Raw genomic sequence first — 19,066 nt, 5'->3', positions numbered from 1 at the left:
TTCATGCAGCAGAGTCTCGAGAACACCTGTAATCTTACCAGATGCGTAATCTTACATTATATCATGTAAAATTACAGGAAATTGGTATTTTGTGTATGGAACCTTGCAAATTTCCTTAAACACCCCTTTCCCCTTTTTAAACAGACTTGTTCTGTTAAATTGAAGAAAAATTCCTGTTTTATGAATTTACAGAATGATTCTGTTATTGCTTTTTGCAAAATCTTCTCTTTTTTTCTGTAAAATCAGTTTTTTTTAAAACAATACGTTTTGGAGCCAACCCCTTTTTTCTGCTTTTCAATTTTTTTGCTACCAAAATTACCTTATTTTATAGCGAACATTTTTTATTTGCTTTTAAATTTCTTGGCCAAAACGCCCTCCTTAGGAAAAAGTCAGATCCGCCCAAGAGTCCTGGGACGATTTTTTTTTATTGGGGGGTGCTCAAGTAAATTTGAAAAGAAAAGGTTCCCCTTTCCAAATTGAAAGTACGTTTTTATCCATGCTTCCCAGGGCGATGTCCGCCCCTGCACTTATTCCTGACAGTCATGACCCAATCTTCTTCAATTCTCCTTTTACCGGTGAATAAATAATTTTTCATTGAACAATTCTCGATTGTTTAATCCCCGGATGTTAATTTTGAAATACCTATCTCTATTTTGATTTCCCTCTTCTTCCGAAGTTTCATTTCGTTATTGATAATTGACCATTTTTTTCACTTTAATATAATGCAAGACTGAAGCAACCTTTTGTAAGGGTCGCTCACTACGCTTGCTCCCAACAGACTTTTAGTCTCTCCCATATATAGTACACCCCTTTGAAAGACGTTTTGGACACAATTCTGTGCTCCAACTACTGCTAGGGTGTAATTTTAACACCTCATGCATGCAGGGTGCTGTTATCATTTTGGGGACACCGTGGTGGCAATTTTAACATCCGAATTTTACAGTACACAAGTTCTCAGGAATGGACGAAAGCTTGCCTTCGCAACGAACAAGCTTGTATAGGAGCAATGACATCCAACATCAATTTGTTTCATTGAAGTTGTGATGACTATCAGCTTGTAAACCAGTAAGTTGATGTTGATGATTTTGATACCACATATAAGTGTTTTGTTTACTCTACTTTTTGGATATATGATCAGGATCGATGAGTATGTAATTCCATCCAAGGAGGCGCATTTAATATACCAAATGGCATTGGGTTCAAAGTATATGAAGAGAAAAAAAATAATGATGTTATCCGGGTCACAGTATGACAAAAAGTCCCTGTTTACATGACAAAAGAGGAAACATGATGGACTCAAATGGGTTCGAAATTAGAGAACCATTACAGAAGTAAATATCGTCTTTTCCCCGGATATCACCGGCACACTTGGATCTTCTGTATCGTTTAAGTGCCTTCTTTATAAGACTCGTTAAAATCCCGGATCAGGGCTGACATGACTGAAGCCACACTCTGTCCTGTTCAAAGATTACCCGGCTTTTAAGATCCGATGCGAGTTGGGGGTCTTTATTTAATTTGTGATTGGGAATATTTATAGTATTGTAAGGGTTCTATGTTTAATAATGTTTATTTCACTCTTTGCTTTCCATACTTCTCTTCACTACCATTTCTATGCCATTGTCACACACCTGTTTCTCTCATTCCTTAATTTCTTCATCACATCATTCCTTTGCCATTCCAACTCCATGCAGCTCCACATGTTTTTTGTCCTTTTCTCATTTATATTCAGAGGATTATTCTCATTTATATCATCATATCTCATCCTCATTGGTTCACCTTTCACCCTTCGTTCATCCACTTTTCTGGGTTCTTCAATTCTCTGTTTCTCTATTGGTTGAAATAAACATGTGACACTATTTTTTGATATTTGAATATATTATTTGTAAAGGCAATGTCGTGGGGTCTGGATTTCAGGCTAATACATCAGAGCATCACTGGACTTCATTTTGAGTTTAGTTCAATTTGAAATGATTTGAGTTTGCTTGTTAATGACTGATTTTGTGAGGTGGACCTTAGAACACTCGGCCACTCTACAGTATCAGGAGTATAAGGATCTCAAATGGAAGTTGGTCTGGTCTTAGGGCATTTTGTCCACGATGATAAGAATAGGCCTTGGTACTGGAACTTCGGCTTGAACATGTTAATCGAATATAGATGTTACACTCTTAAAGCAAATGAGATGAAAGGGCGAGCTGAGTGCAACTACTCTTCTATTCATTATTGATTATTTTAGTTGTATTTAGCTAGAACACCGTCAGTTCTGACTATATAGTAAGGAATTTTACTAGAAATACCAGTTGTAGCCTACTGCGGCTGACTATACTCAGCTAGTCATTTTGACCAGTATATTTTGGGAGGTATATCCACCCCCTTAGGACAATTAAGTACCCCCTAGGAAAAGTACCCTCTAGGACATCTACCCCCGGACAGTACACCCCCGGACATCCACCTCCCAGACATCTACCCCCAGACATCTACCCCGGACATCCACCTCCCGGACATCTACTCCCCGGACATCTACCCCCGGACATCCACCCCCTAAGACATACCCCCGGACATTTTTTTGCAAAACCGCTTGTTCGCTTTGATCGCTCACAGACGAGAAGAGCAAAAATATATATCTTATCAATCAAAAATCAATTTAAAGATGATATAAATTGAAAATATCCGTTTGCACCAAAAAGTCTCTTTTTATCCTTTTAACTCTGCCCTTAAACGAAAATACATTCCGCCGCCCATAGCTTCATTTCTAGTCACGAAAATGCCCTTTTCTTTAATGGCCCTACATGTTAAACAGTGCTTATATTAATTAATTTGTTTATTTAGATACACAACTCATTCGTTATTTACAAGTGCGCTCCAAATGCCCAATTTTGACATCCATTAAAGCTTGATATTCTAAGCACTTTTTGTAAGAATTTTCAGGTTGGGTATCCACATGAGCATTTTTTGTATTCCAATTTGGAAGCTGTGTATTTTAAGCAAGAGAGCGCGATTTGAATAAACTTTAATTCAAATTTGAATAATGATATTTCAAGTTAAATTCACGTAATATAATACAAAAGGACAAGTGATTACATGACATCATAAGTTTGTTCATTGAATATTCATTAAGTTATGCCATCAACATTACTGTTCACCGAAAAAATGCAAACATTAGAAATGGTATAACGCCTTTTTTCCCTTGTCCAATTTGATCATAATTATTTTCATTGTTTTGTTTGTCAGATTATTATGTTAAAATCCTAATATTTTCAGCTTGAAGTTCCCCTTTTTTGTAAATGCAATTAAGAATTGGGATACATCGAACAAATATGTACGGCCATTAGAGGAGATGATTGAAACTACGTGGTTTCCGAAGTAAAAGCAGAATGTGACGCCTGAAGTGACGCGTCACGCATAACTATTAAAGGTCAAGTCCACCCCAGAAAAATGTTGATTTGAATCAACAGAGAAAAATGTTGATTTGAATCAACAGAGAAAAATCAGACAAGCACAATGCTGAAAATTTCATCAAAATCGGATGTAAAATAAGAAAGTTATGACATTTCAAAGTTTCGCTTATTTTCAACAAAAAAGTTATATGAACGAGCCAGTTACATCCAAATGAGATAGTCGATGATGTCACTCACTATTTCTTTTGTTTTTTATTGTTTGAATTACACAATATTGGTACTATGCTTTCGTAGTGGAAGGACGCATCGGAGCGGAGCTCTGACCACCCATTGCCTAATACATACTAATTGATTTCAGCATCAACTAGCTATGCTATCACATACTCAACGCCCTAACACCCGGCAGGCCTCGGCCAAGCACACGGCCAGTGGGCCATTGGAAAAAGATACCTCCCCTACGAATGCCATGCCATCGAATGCCGATCTTCAAAGGGATATTTCAAATTTCTCGAATAAGACTTTAGAAAAGCTTGACAGCATTACTAGAGAAATTCAATCTATGAATCGTCGTTTGAACGATGTAGAAGCTACCGTTGAACTGAACTCCGCTAAAATCATCGAGGTCGAAAATGCCATTCCTACCAAAATCGCCCCTCTACTAGAAGAAATTTCGAGTTTGAAGGAAAAGCTGTTGCTGGCCGAGATCTACAACCGAAAATCAAACTTATTGTTTTATGGTGTTGAAGAAGTAAACCAGGAAAACATCTACAACACTCTACTGAAGGTTTTTACTTTTCTTGGCATCGACGAAGAGAAGGCCAAGGAGATACAACTTGTAAACGCCCACAGACTACCCCGCCGTAACCCGATTGGAACCCCAGGCACCCGTCCATCAGGCCGACCAGCCCCCGCCCCGATCATCGCAAAGTTTGTACGGATGCCCGACCGGGACCTGATCCTCTCCACCTTCGAGAACCTGACGAGACCAACTCCACAGCCCGCCCCGCAGCCGCAAGGATCAGCCTCGGCTATGCTGCCACGCCCCCCTCGCATAACGGTAAGGACGGACCTGCCACCCACCTTGAAGGCTCGCCGCGGTTACCTCGCCGAGGTTGCCTTCAAGCTACGTAAAGGGAAAAACCTGTCAACTCGGATTAAACTGCTGGGAGTCAAAATCGTCCTACAGTGGAAAGAGAAAGGAACAGCAACGTGGAAACCCTACGAAGAGTAATACTGGTCGTTCGTTACATCTTGATTATTACATGTAATATTATCAATCTTCAAGAGGAAATAAAATGTCAATCTTAACGAGAATTACATTTTGAGATTACATACAATTACAAGTTGGAATGGAGAAAACCTGTCAACTATTTTTTATCTACAAATCATCAAAGTCACACAGAGGAAGGATACAGGGACATCAACATAATGATCTTTTGAAAATGCAGCTACCCTGTCATCATTTTGAGGTGATATCTACTTTTATTTTTGAATTATACTTATAACGGAATGATATTGAATGCACTATGCTCTCATAAAAGGATAATTTAACCACATTTTCACTTTTAACTCCTGCTAACATTTATATGAATATTATTAACATTATAAGAAAATGGAAACTCCATACGTGCTTCGACACCAAGTTTGCTTTAGTATACATTATTTTGATTCATGCTGACTTGTCCAACCAATTATCGGACATTTTGCTCACGAGCCTACGATGATGTTGATATCGGGGCAGATCAGGCTTTTTTCTCTCTCTCTAAACTTTTTGTTGAACCAAAAATGTATGACATGGTTTATATAGATGATAAAAGTGAAGTTATCTGTTTTTGTCAGAATTCTTTTTTTTTCTCTATCAGAATGTACTTAATAATACCACCTCCCAATTGTTCAATGTTGATTACCGATCATAATTATCAATATTAAGATAAAGATTGCTTTACATCAGTTGCAATAGGTGTTTTTCATTATTTCATTATGCTGAAACATGTTTTTCGGAAACATCGCTTTTTACCAAAAAAGTATGAAAGAAAGAAAGAAACGGTCTTTATTTTTCCTGTATTTTATATGACTGAAGTTTTCAATAACTACTATCATAAGCAATTCTGTTGTTTAACCTATTGGTCTTTTCTGTAGATCAATCTTTGGATTAAAAACTTTGTGTATAATTATGAAACCTGATGAAGGAATTACTCCAGTCTTGTATCTGACTCTTTTCCCGCCTTTTTTCAATTTAATTAATGCACGCCCACCATTTTGTGTGTCACATCTCAATCTCTTTATCCAATTTAGAAGTTCAATCGGATTACGATTTCATTCTTTGACTTCAAAAATATTTTAAACGGTCTGTCAGAAAAGATTACTACTGAATTGACATATTGTTATACCGAAAAGTGTTTAGCTTCTTGTACACACATTGCAGTATTTAATTCGCATGGCCGCATCCATTTAAGACGTGGCTTTTTATGTACCCATGGTCATTTCCCGCCTTTCACGCTGTTCATTGATATTATTGGTCGAGTAACCACGATCGAGAGTATATTCCAAAACCAAACTGTGTTGGACTATGCTAATTCACCCCCCCCCCTCTCTCTCTCCCATTCAATGACATGTTATTATTATTTCGTAAAACGGCAGCAATCTGTTTGCAAACACCTGCATTACCATGATTACTGTACAACTGACTACAATTGACTTTTCTTAACACGCCTACTCTTCATTGTCATAATGCTTCGATGCAACGTTGTATGTTTTGTATACTAAAAACATCTACATCCCCTTTTATATTATACATACAGACTGGAATTGGTCACGAATATCCTTTCCGTTGATTCAAAAATAAAGGGAAGAGAGAGCGGGGGGGGGGGGGAGAATATGGTTTACCAAAATCATGTCAGTTATGCTTATATGTTCAGAATGCATATTAATGCCTTCGACGTTCCCTCAGGTACATGGAGAAACCATTCTCATTTTTGTTTCGTACACTTGACATGTATTAAATTTTCTTGCATATTATGCAGTTGTTTTTTCCCGCCATCTTTCAGTTTTAATCCTTCACGCTTATACCTTTTATGACAACGGCTTGGTCCAATTGAGTAGAGTCCTAAATTCAGATAAAATTCCATTCTTTGATCTTTCAACATATTTACCACTTTGTTAAAAGATGATTGATTCGGCTTCTTATGTATTCACCTTATACTTCTCAAATATTTTAAACAATTCGCCAAAGAAGATAGCTCCATGGTTACACTGTAAAGGGTTTTGTTTATTGTACACGCATTGTAGTATTTTAATTTGCATGCCACATCAACAGTTCTCACCAAATAAGGCGTGGAATTTATGCACTGGTGGTCATTTCCCGCCCTTCACGTTATTGTCGATAACAAGCATGAGAAAACATTATGCATTGACTTGGATCATGCAAATCCCCCTCTCTCTCTCAGCCTATTTAATGGCATTTCATTTACGTAATCTGCATTTCTGCGATCATCTGCACTACGCAAGTCTACCTTTTCTGGAAGCGCGCGTTGACTATACATGCCTGTATAATGTATCGGTCAGTTATGTACAAAAGAAAGAAAGGAAAAAAAAATCAGTATAGCATCCTTTTATCTTTTATCAACTGACGTGTATTGACTAATGCAATTGTTGTTATAACAACCATTCTTTGAGCCAATTATAAAGGAAGAGAGAGAGAGGGGTGGCGGACCACTCCCTCACACTATCATGACTATAGAATGTATATTGATGTCAGTGACGTTCTATTCAGGTACATGTAGTAACCATTAAATGTAAATCTCGTCCTTGACATGTATTTAAATTACTTCTATGTAGATTTTTTCCCGCCAATTTTATTATTGATTCCAAAATGCAATACCCTTTGTTTGACAACGGCTTAATCTCTTTATTTAATTAGGCAGAGTCCTAACTTAGAATACGATTTCATTCTTTAACTTTTCCAACTATCTTAAAGAACTTGTTAAGAAAGAAAGCGATTATATAGCTTATTGTATTCACTTCATTCCTTTGCCCACATCCACAGGTTCCGCTTAACACAAGGCGTGGATTTTATGCACCACTGGTCATTTCCCGCCTATTACATTGTTCATGAACTTTTATTGGTCGATGTATAGCATGAATGAACCAAACGCACCTTGTCTACACCACTCCCTCACACTATCATGACTATAGAATGTATATTGATGTCAGTGACGTCCTATTCAGGTACATGTAGTAACCATTAAATGTAAATCTCGTCCTTGACATGTATTTAAATTACTTCTATGTAGATTTTTTCCCGCCAATTTTATTATTGATTCCAAAATGCAATACCCTTTGTTTGACAACGGCTTAATCTCTTTATTTAATTAGGCAGAGTCCTAACTTAGAATACGATTTCATTCTTTAACTTTTCCAACTATCTTAAAGAACTTGTTAAGAAAGAAAGCGATTATATAGCTTATTGTATTCACTTCATTCCTTTGCCCACATCCACAGGTTCCGCTTAACACAAGGCGTGGATTTTATGCACCACTGGTCATTTCCCGCCTATTACATTGTTCATGAACTTTTATTGGTCGATGTATAGCATGAATGAACCAAACGCACCTTGTCTACACCAATCAGAATTCCACCCCCCCCCCACTCTTTCTCTCTTTCTACAGCGGCAAATCATGACGTACAATGTGTTTTTTATATAACAGTAACAACCTGTATGCAAATATCCATACTAGTTTGTACATACACGTGTACTATAAGAATGCATACTTCAACTTAGATATCTGGCTTTTTGTTCATAAAACACCCTATTATATTTTACTTAGAGGCGGACGTTGATCCATACAACAGCCTTTCAAATCTTTTCTAAAATGAAGAAAAGGGAAGAGAGAGTGGGGGAAGGAAGACAATACCTTTAGGTTAATCACTAGAGATTGTGTTGATTATGCTTACACAATGTATAATAGTTTTCGCCTCGTCTTCTCAGCCACATGATGAATCTATATTAGATTGTGTTGGTCTTTTATTTTGAATTCACCATAGTTTGTTTTTTTCCCGCCACTTTTCCAACAATCACTAGGCCGTATACACACATTTTTGGTCCCCCAACTACATGCTTATTATCTTCATACAATTTAGAAAAATCCCTAATTGGATCCCATCTCATTCTTTTGGATATTTTAATCGGTCTGTCAGAAAAAGAACCATTATTCTATTTTTGAACTGTGAATGGTTGGATTCTAGTACTTTCTTGAACTCTCTTTACTTCCAAATTGATTCAAAGCTCATTTCCAGTCTCCCTCATTTATTTATTCCTCATGGCTACAGACTTAGACCAGTCTCGGTATTTTCCAGACTGAAAAGTGTGTGTGGTTTTAATGTATTGATCCAATGTATACATTATGTAAAAGGGTCTTTTTTTGTTTTGTTTTGTTACATGCTCAGAAGTCAATTTTGTTGGGCTTCCTGTTATGATTCATGGTTCTGTTTTGTAAATATTGTCTTCTTCCAATCTCCCGTTGTAAACTCTTAAGTTTTTTTTATTTGCTGAAATTTTTTATCAATTGTATCTTTAGGGTGGTCGGGCTGTGCTCTACTGCCCAACCATCATTGACCAAGATGGGTCTTACTCTTTTTGCATTAGTATATTATGTTCTTGTTAATGATACACTAGCACCACTTTCACACATGAATACACCTCAACACACACACTCACGCACATGCACCACTTGCTCACTTGCAGTTGACCTCTCTCCAAACCTCCGGTACTTTACATTTACACGTCCCCCTGTTTGAGTCACATACTTTTACTCCAGATATTTTCATTGAGAACCCACAAGATAGCAAATATTACACTCCCCAAGAATTTAACAACGAATTTAATATTACTCCAGATAATCTCTCTCTTTTACATGCAAACATAAGAAGTCTAAATAGAAACTTTGAATATTTAGTTAACCTATTACACTCATTAAATAATACTCAGTTTTCAGTCATCGGTTTAAGCGAAACATGGCTACATGAAAATTCCCCTGACATGTTTAATATACCTAATTATAAATTAATAAGGGCAGACCGAAAGGAAAGAAGAGGAGGAGGAGTTGCTTTTTACATTTCACAAAATCTCAAATTTAAGATTCGTTCTGAAGTTAAATTATTGCATGCAGAGTCGTTGTTTATAGAGATTGAAAATTCTAATTCAAAAAATATCATCATAGGATTAATTTATAGACCCCCTGATACAAATATCGATCGTTTCCACGATGAACTAGAGTATTTTCTGCATGAAATAGGGAATGAAAACAAACATTTTTTTATGCTTGGTGATTTCAATATTAACTTCTTACCCTCATCTTACAATAATAATTCATCCGATTTCATGAAATTGTTATACTCGTTTGGCTGTATTTCTATTATTAATAAACCCACAAGGATTAACCTGAATTCATCAACTCAGATTGATAACATATTTTCAAATGTTCATAATAACAAAATCATAGGAGGGATTTTATATTCTGAAGTTTCGGACCACCTGCCTATTTTTTTAACTTGTGAATGTAAACTCTCTTACCCTAAATCAAACAAGGAATATACTTATCGTAAAGAATCTAAACAAAATATAGAATTACTGAAGCAAGACCTAGTTTTGGAAGAATGGGATGATGTTTATAATGAAGTAAATCCCAATATTGCATACAATAACTTCAATAATACATTAAAACATTATTATGAAAAGAATATCCCAATAGGTAAAGTAAAAAATCAACGTAACAAACCCCAAAATCCTTGGATAACGAAAGGTTTACTGAAATCCATACAGACACGTAATCGCCTATATAAATATCACTTACGCAATCCAACTGATGATTCTTTAAAAAAATACAAAATATATCGTAATAAACTAACAAAATTAATTCGATTATCCCGAAAATTGCATTTTGCTAATAAAATAAATGATGCCAATGGAAATACAAATACAACTTGGAAAATTATCAAAGAAGTGTTGGGTACGAAAACACAACCCCCACCTAATGATAAAATCACTCTTAATGGATCTGAAATACTTGATCCAACTAATTATGCAAATTCATTTAATTCTTTCTTTACCAATATTGGGCCCGAGCTTGCAAACAAAATTAATAGTCCCAACGCACATTTTAAAGATTACCTCTCAGATCCAAATCAAGAATCTCTCTTTTTAACCCCAACAAACCCCTCCGAAATAATCAATACTGTTCGTTCCCTTCATAATTCTAGATCTTCTGGTTGTGATGGCATTAACATGTCTCTTCTTAAGCAAATAATTCACCCTCTTGCTAGCCCTCTGACTCACATATTTAATAATTCCCTATCTCAAGGTGTTTTTCCAGATTTATTAAAAGTAGCAAAAGTTAATCCTATCTTTAAAAAAGACAACCCTCACGAAATAAGTAATTACCGTCCCATTTCCTTACTTCCAACAATATCTAAAATTCTAGAAAAAATAGTTTACACAAGACTTTATAAATTCATTAACAAATATAATATTCTGAATTGTAATCAATATGGTTTTAGAAAAAATTTCTCAACAGATTTAGCATTACTTCAAATTTACGACAAAATAACAAATGCCATAGCAAACAAAGAACATGTAATTGGCATTTTTTGCGATCTTAGTAAAGCATTTGACACCCTTAACCATGATATTTTACTCTTCAAACTCAACCATTATGGAATACGAGGTCAATGTCTCTCATTTTTTAAAGACTACTTAAATAATCGAAGGCAATATGTCAATTTTAACAGTTTCGACTCTGATTCTCTTTTAGTTCGATGTGGTGTCCCTCAAGGTTCCATTTTAGGCCCACTTTTATTTTTACTCTATATTAACGACATCATTAGAACCTCCTCTATTTTATCCTTCGTTTTATTTGCCGACGACACCAATATATTTTATTCGCATAGAGACCTTAATTCATTAAACAATATCGTAAATTGTGAAATTGATAAAGTATCAAACTGGTTCAAAGCCAATAAACTCTCTCTTAATACAAAAAAGACACATTTTATGTACTTCAGACACCATTCCCATAACATTAACACACCGATTTACATTAATATTGACGGCACCCCTCTAGAACAGAAAAAACAATCTAAATTTTTAGGTATAATTATAGATGAATCTTTGACTTGGAATCAACACATACACCACGTTACGATGTCCGTTTCCAAAAGTATTGGGATAATTTCCAAGTTAAAATTCACTCTTCCTGACAGTACTTTATTCTTGTTATACAATTCGTTAGTCCTCCCTTATATAACATATTGTAATATCGTCTGGGCAAATTGTGGTTCTTTTAAACTCAATTCTATCTTTAAATTACAAAAAAGAGCAATCCGTATATGCACAGGGTCACATTACTTGGCTCATTCTGACCCATTGTTTCATAAACTCAAAACTTTAAAAATATTTGATATCAATACAATTCAAGTAGCCATCTTTATGTTCAAATACTTTAATAATCAACTTCCTCCGTCCTTTAATAATATGTTTAGGTTTAACAGGTCTGTTCATTCCTACCCAACCCGCTCATCAGGAAACCTTCATCTCACCAACCCTAAGTTATTAATAACTCATAAATCAATTCGACATTATGGTCCTGATATTTGGAACAACTTTCCAGACAATATTAAGTCATGCTCAACAATATACTCATTCAAAGCCACTATTAAAAGAAAAACCATTGAATCATATGCATCCCCCTCTCCAAGTTAATTATTCAACTGCCCTTTACTGCACCCGCACCTGCACCTGCATTGCACCCACTTGATCAATGAAGAAAGAAATTTATGTACCATTTTACGAGGCCGCCATCATTTTCAAGCTTAACCGCTCACGATGGCGGTCTCCTGCATTCATTTAAACTGTTATTTTTTTTTTTTTTGCGATTGAATATTGCTTCTAGTCTATATTTATTTTTCATTGCTTTATTATGACTATTGCTTTATTACTTTGTGAAACTGAATTGTATCACCTTATTGTTATGTTGCATATATTATCTTGAATGCAGAAATAAATAAAATCAAATCAAATCAAATCAAATATTTTAATTTTTACGAATTTGACAATTAGGACCTCCTTGCCTGAAGCACAAAATGTTAAAATAATGGAATTCCACTTGTTCAGGGAGGAATGAAACTTCATTTCACATGACAATGACGAGAAAATAACAATATTTCATATTTCATATAATAAAATACAAAAGAAATAGTGAGTGAGTGATGTCATCAACTCTCTTATTTGGATGTAACTGGCTCGTTCATATAACTATTTTGTTGAAAATAAGCGAAACTTTAAAATGCCATAACTTTCTTATTTTACATCCGATTTTTATGAAATTTTCAGTGATATGCTTGTTGAATTTTTCTCTTTTTATTTAAATCAAGTTTTTGTTGGGGTGGACTTGTCCTTTAAAGGGGATGATAATTTCACCAAACTTCCCATCGAAGGCCGTAGATATTTGGTTTATGTTCGTCATCGTTGTTATTAAAGGATAAGTCCACCCCACAAATAGTTGATTTGATTAAAAAAGAGTAAAATCTACCAACCAAAACACTGAAAAGTTTTGACATGTTAAAGTTTTACTTAATTTCCCAAAACAGTTATATGCACATCCACTCACTATTTCAGGGTATACGTTTACTTTATAAGCAAGACAAGCGAAGTCATTTTTTTTATGTGTATCAAATATTAATGATTTACGATCTAGCAAGGGGGGGGGGGTAAAGATTTAGTCTCTGTTATTCTTCGATAGATTGTGATTTAAAGTTGTTGTACTTTAGTGTTTTTCACAAAGATTGTGACACTTCCTTACATCTTAGTTTGTTTAAATGTAATTGTAGTAATTCACTTTTTCTACATACTTGATCTTCTCCACGTATTTTCGTATTTTCTTAAGTCTCATCTCTCTTTTTCTCCTTTATCCTTCTTCCTATCTTTTTTTTATCTATTCTTCGCATTTGCTTTCATTTTTATGTGTAAGTTAAAATTGTTTGCCTGAGAGAGAATAAAATGCTTGATTTATATAAAGTAATAAAAATGAAATATGTTCATTCTTTAAAAAAAAAAAGAACATTTGCCGAGGTGTTGTCAGAGTTCGAAAAAAAAGTGTTCAGCCTAGCAAGGATAGTTCCATCTGTTGATATACGGTATATGTATGTTATTGTGGAGTTCAATAACAACCTCTTCACCCATCTTGCATAATGTTGTTTGTCCAACAGTCTCTTACAGGGTGAAAATGAATAATCACTTTTTGAGAGATTTGACATTGAGATTGCAACAAACCGTTATTCATTAGATTGATTGAGTCACGTTGTACATGCATCATGGACTAAGGTTTCCTCTTTGTGAACTCGACCTTTCGTATTTTGAGTTTATATCTTGTACAATTCCCGGTGGGGGGCACTTGACCCCAAAAGTGGTAGGGGTGTGGCGGTGTGCCGCCGGCGAGACAAAAAACGGGGCCTTGGAGCGGGCTCATTGAAAAAAGGAGGGTCCTCGGAACGGGCTTCGGAACTAAAAATGTTTGTGAAAACGGGGGTCCTTGGAACGGAACGCCAGCGTGTGAGTACGTATGCATCCCTATGGAACGGGCAACAGGCATGCGTGCAAGCTAGATCGGCGGCACGGACTCCGAGTCCGCTCGCGCAGAGGCGAAGGTCGAACAGCGCTCTGCGGCCGCTTTTCACCAAAATTGGATAGCAGATCAATAAGCCAGTTCGTAGTTCCTTTCTGCGCATGATCAAAAGATTCTACGCATGATCAGAAGAAGGTCATTTGTACTAAAGTGACACGGTGGTTAAAATCTTATGAGATAAGCACCAACTTTGATGTCTTGATTATTCATATATTCTTTTGAATTGTCGTTTTCATTTACATCCACAAAAAACAACAATGCTTCCACGAACGACTGGTATACAGTTTGTCAAGTACAATGTGCAACATGCTAAGATATGCATTCAAAGTAGGAATGCAACAAATACCTTCATTAAGTGTTCATTGGTGTGCTATTCGAGTCACCTGGTCTATTCAATTTCTTCATCCTGCTATGTAAGGCAAGCTTACGTAATATCTTGCTTTGAACTCTGCCTATCAGGATGAAAGAAATGAAAGGTCATTTGACCAAAATTGCCCATGAAGTAACTACGAACTGGTCTATGCGACCGGAACGGCGTATTGAAAATATGCGAAGCTTTGGAGCGGATTTCTTTCTTTTTTTCTCGATAAGAAGAAAATGCTTGCTTTGGAGCGGCTTTCTTTGTTCTTTTTCTCAATAAGACAAAAATGCTATGCCTTGGAATGGAAATTTGAATGTATAAATGGGGGTCCCCTCCGCGGCACATATCCACTATGCCTCCCCCGGGGTACAATAATACGTGTTATGATTTGAATGAGAATTCCTTTGATAACAAGTGGAATGCCTCTGGCCATCTCACCTGCATCACGCGATTCAACATAGCAGCAGTGCTGACTTTGAAAACTACTATAACTCGCACAATTTTACTATTTGTTGTCTTTATGAGTGTTATGTATTAGGTGCTGGAGCCTGGCGAGTACACATGCTGTTAATAGGAATGTGGAGGCATGCTCTTGCTGTTGTCTAGGGCATTCCTCCTTATTTCATTTCATTGTTGCTTTTCGGGCTCTAGTACCTCACACAAATCTAAGTTATTTTTGTGCTATATTATGTTAAGCATTACAAACATTCCTTAATCAGTCCGGCATGGGTATTCAAATTCTTTCTAATACCCGTCTTTATTTTTTTGTACTGTATCTTGCCTGGCGTTACATACTTTTTAGAATGTTTGTCAATGTGTTTTATTTGAATTTTAATAATGTGCAATTTTATATATCGAATGTGCAATATTCTCTCAACGGTTTTTCCATGAGGGCTCGCATGCCTCTGGGCAATAGTACTGAATTTTACTTTTGCGAGCCCTGGCCCACGGAAAAACCGTTTTCTTACTCTTTTCTTTTTCATTTCTACTTTATCTATATTTAATTATTCAATTTCAAATTGTATTTATATAATTGCATTGTACAATTTTTGTATGTTTTTATGGCCAAATAAATGATAATAATAATAATAAATAACAAGATGTTCAGTGATACTTGGTTACTCTTATATCCACGTTTAATGAACTAGACCCATACCCTTTACAGAGGTAGGATGGTAATTCAACAAATACCGGCCCCAATGTGGCCAAAGTTCATTGACCTCACAAGACCTTTGACCTTGATCATGTGACCTGAAACTTGCTCACGATATTCAGTGATACTTGATTACTCTTATGTCCAAGTTTCAAAAGTCAGATCAATAAACTTGCAAAGTTATGATGGTAATTCAACAGATATCCCCATTATGGCCAAAGTTCATTGACCTTTGACCTTGGTCATGTGACCTAAAATGCGCAAAGGATGTTCAGAGGGGTTCAGAGATACTTGATTACTCTTATGTCCAAGTTTTATGAACTAGACCAACATACTTTCAAAGTTATGATGGTAATTCAACAAATACCCCCAATTCGGCCAAAGTTCATTGACCCTAAATGACCTTTGACCTTGATCATGTGACCTGAAACTTGCACAGGATGTTCAGTGATACTTGATTACTATTATGTCCAAGTTTCATGAATCAGATCAAAAAACTTTTAAAGTTTTGATTGTAATTCAACAGATACCCCCAAATCGGCCAAAGTTCATTGACCCTAAATGACCTTTGACCTTGGTCATGTGACGTGAAACTCATGCAGGATGTTTGGTGATACTTGATTAACCTTATGTCCAAGTTTAATGCACTAGGTCCATATATTTTCTAAGTTATGATGACATTTCAAAAACTTAACCCCGGGGGTGGGGGGGGGGGGCACTCAGTGGGTATGCGGGTATGTGCCGCGGAGGGGACCCCCATTTTCACACTCAAATTTCCGTTCCAATGCATAGCATTTTTGCCTTGTTGAGAAAAAGAACAAAGAAAGCCGCTCCAAGGCATAGCATTTTCTTCTTATCGAGAAAAAAAAAGAGAGAAATCCGCTCCAAAGCTTCGCATATTTTTCGTTACGCCGTTCCGATCGCATTGAATGAGCTGCAATTTTCAAAAGCGGCCGCAGAACTCCCCCGGCGGCGTAATTTTTTTTTACACCACTGCTCCGCCAAAATTCCCAGTAATACGAAAGAAACGACTCGCGGGCAAGTCTAATCTGTGCGCTCTTGAAAGCAAAGCTGGGCGTGAGATGTGTATTATGAACCCGGTGTATTAAAATGAATTATCCAAAACCACCTGAAATCATCCCGATACCACATTATTTTCTTTGGGTTATTGTTGATATTACGGAAAAGGGTTCTAAAAACCATTTTAGTTTGTAACTGAGCTGATTTTGTATTGAAAATGAAGATGTAAAAATGGCGAATTGAATTTGCTGAAAGAAAGTGTGCATGAGGGCACTTTATAGTATTTTTTCTACAGTATATAGGCCTCACTAGCGTCCCTACGGGGGGGGGGGGGGCAGGGGGCAGTCTGCCCCTCCCCTGACGAGTCACAACCCATGCAAGGGACGTATCCCTGCCCCCCCTGACGAGCTTGAAGCCCTTTTTTTTTTGCTCGTCAATTTTTTTTTCCGGTACGAAATCCTATATTTGTGGTTGAAGACCTTTTTTTTTTTGCTTGTTAAATTTTAGGGCGGACGAATTTGCCCCCCCCTGTGAAATATCCTAGGTACGCCACTGATATAGGCCTTCTAGTATTGACTTGTCTGATGTTTTCCCAACTTTAAATAAGTAGCTTTTCAGAATCACGTATACAGAGTCACATTTACAGCTATTTGTGCACCTGTTGGACAAAGTTCAATAGTAGCTGTGCCAGAAAGATGAAAAGTGCCAGAAAAGAGGAAAGCTATAGGGGTGGAGTGAGAAGGAATAGAGATAAAGGGTGAGAGCTAGTAGATACAAGGAGATTGATTTGGAAAAAAAAGTGACGGTGAAAAAAAAAAAATCAAAACTGGGCCTTAAGAGGGGTGGGGGAATAAAAGAAGAGTCTACCCAAGCAATAAAAAACAGATCAGAGAGGTGAAAATTTTAGTCGACGATGAAAAGAAATCTACGGTCTATCTGCAGCTAAGAACCCTCGCTAGTTCTTTTTTTTCATGCATCTGAATGTCTGGGGGTGCCATAACTGCGATTAGGTCCCTACAAATTAAACGCTTTTAAAAAGCTATATAATTGAAATCATAAGGGTTTTTTGTATGACCATGAACGAAATCAAGATGTGCACGACGAAACGTGTGTGGTCAACGTGTTTGACTCTAGCGCGAGCCGTTTCTGTGGGGTTTTTCAATATTTTGGCGGAGCAGTGGTGTTAAAAAGCGTAGGGGAGTCAGCTGGACTGGAATGCGACGTGGACGTCCGGAATCAGAGTTGTTGTGAAATAAACTTGATATTTGAGAGTTCAATCAGTAATGTGTCCATCTCAGTGATATACAGTGTCATTCCACCAACGTCACAATTCAGAGGGCAGTGGCGAACCGTGAAACGGAGGAGACAAAGCATTGGAGGGGCGCGGGGGGGGGGGGCACTCAGTATATAATGCATAGTGGGTATGTGCCGCGGAGGGGACCCCCATTTTTACACTCAAATTTCCGTTCCAAGGCATAGCATTTTTTGTCTTATTGAGAAAAAGGACAAAGAAAGCCGCTCCAAGGCATAGCATTTTCTTCATATCGAGAAGAAAGAAGAAAGAAATCCGCTCCAAAGCTTCGCATTTTTTTCGTTACGCCGTTCCGGTCGCATCGATCTGCTGCAATTTTGGTGAAAAGCGGCCGTAGAGCGCTTTTCGACCATCGCCTCACCGCGAGCGCACCCGGCGGAGGGCGCGCTAGCTGCATCATGCACGACTGCCCCTTCCATAGGGATGCATACGCACTTACAGAGATACGGAGATCCGTTCCAAGGACCCCCGTTTTCACAAACATTTGTAGTTCCGAAGCCCGTTCCGAGGACCCTCCTTTTGACAACAAGCCCGCTCCAAGGCCCCCGTTTTTTGCTTCGCCCGCGGCACACCCCTACCACTTTTTTGGTCGAGTGCCCCCCCCCCCCGTGGGAGGGGCACTGTATTGTTTGTGAAAAATGCCGTGCCCAGCTCCAATGCTTTGTCTCCTCTGGGTCACGGTCCGCCACTGACAGAGGGTACTTGTCTAGGGGGTACTTGTCCTAAGGGGGTGGAATTCCGGGGGTGGATATCCGGGGGGGGGGGGGTAGATGTCCTGATACGATTTATGTCACATAAATATCTACCGACTAGAAAAAAAGAAAAGACTGTTCGCGAAAAGCCAAGTGAGTGCGAGGACTCATCTCAGTCAATGTCGCTCGCTCTCGCGCTTACTCGGGAATCGTCAATGCTCGTCGTCTGCAGCCTAGTCTCGTCTCAGCCACCGCTTGACGAGGAATGGAGTCAAGCGGTGGCTGTGAAAGGGTTAACAGAAAAGTGTATGTCCCCCTTTTTTTAGACTGTCCTAAATTGTCGATAGCACAACGAAACAGTCGCATGAATCGATGGATGTTACCCTTTAGTTATGGGCGGGGCTTGTAGTCCTCCTCGGTTCGTAGTTCCACTCTGCGCATGATCAAAAGATTCTGC

General features: G+C 37.5%; 1 long non-coding RNA gene across 1 annotated transcript; it reads right to left on the bottom strand.

Annotated features, from left to right (window-relative positions):
• Positions 1 to 7,053: 7,053 nt before the first annotated feature.
• Positions 7,054 to 8,387, bottom strand: LOC121425082. The gene is made up of 2 exons (XR_005971471.1): positions 8,007 to 8,387; positions 7,054 to 7,551 (listed from the first exon to the last, which is right to left on the bottom strand). It is a non-coding gene; the product is annotated as an uncharacterized LOC121425082 (long non-coding RNA).
• Between the last annotated feature and the right edge of the window lie 10,679 nt (positions 8,388 to 19,066).

Source organism: Lytechinus variegatus, chromosome 12 (assembly GCF_018143015.1).
Source record: "Lytechinus variegatus isolate NC3 chromosome 12, Lvar_3.0, whole genome shotgun sequence".
NCBI lineage: Eukaryota > Metazoa > Echinodermata > Echinoidea > Temnopleuroida > Toxopneustidae > Lytechinus > Lytechinus variegatus.
The sequence above is the reverse complement of the archived record's forward strand: the minus strand, read 5'-3'. Positions and strand labels throughout refer to the sequence as shown.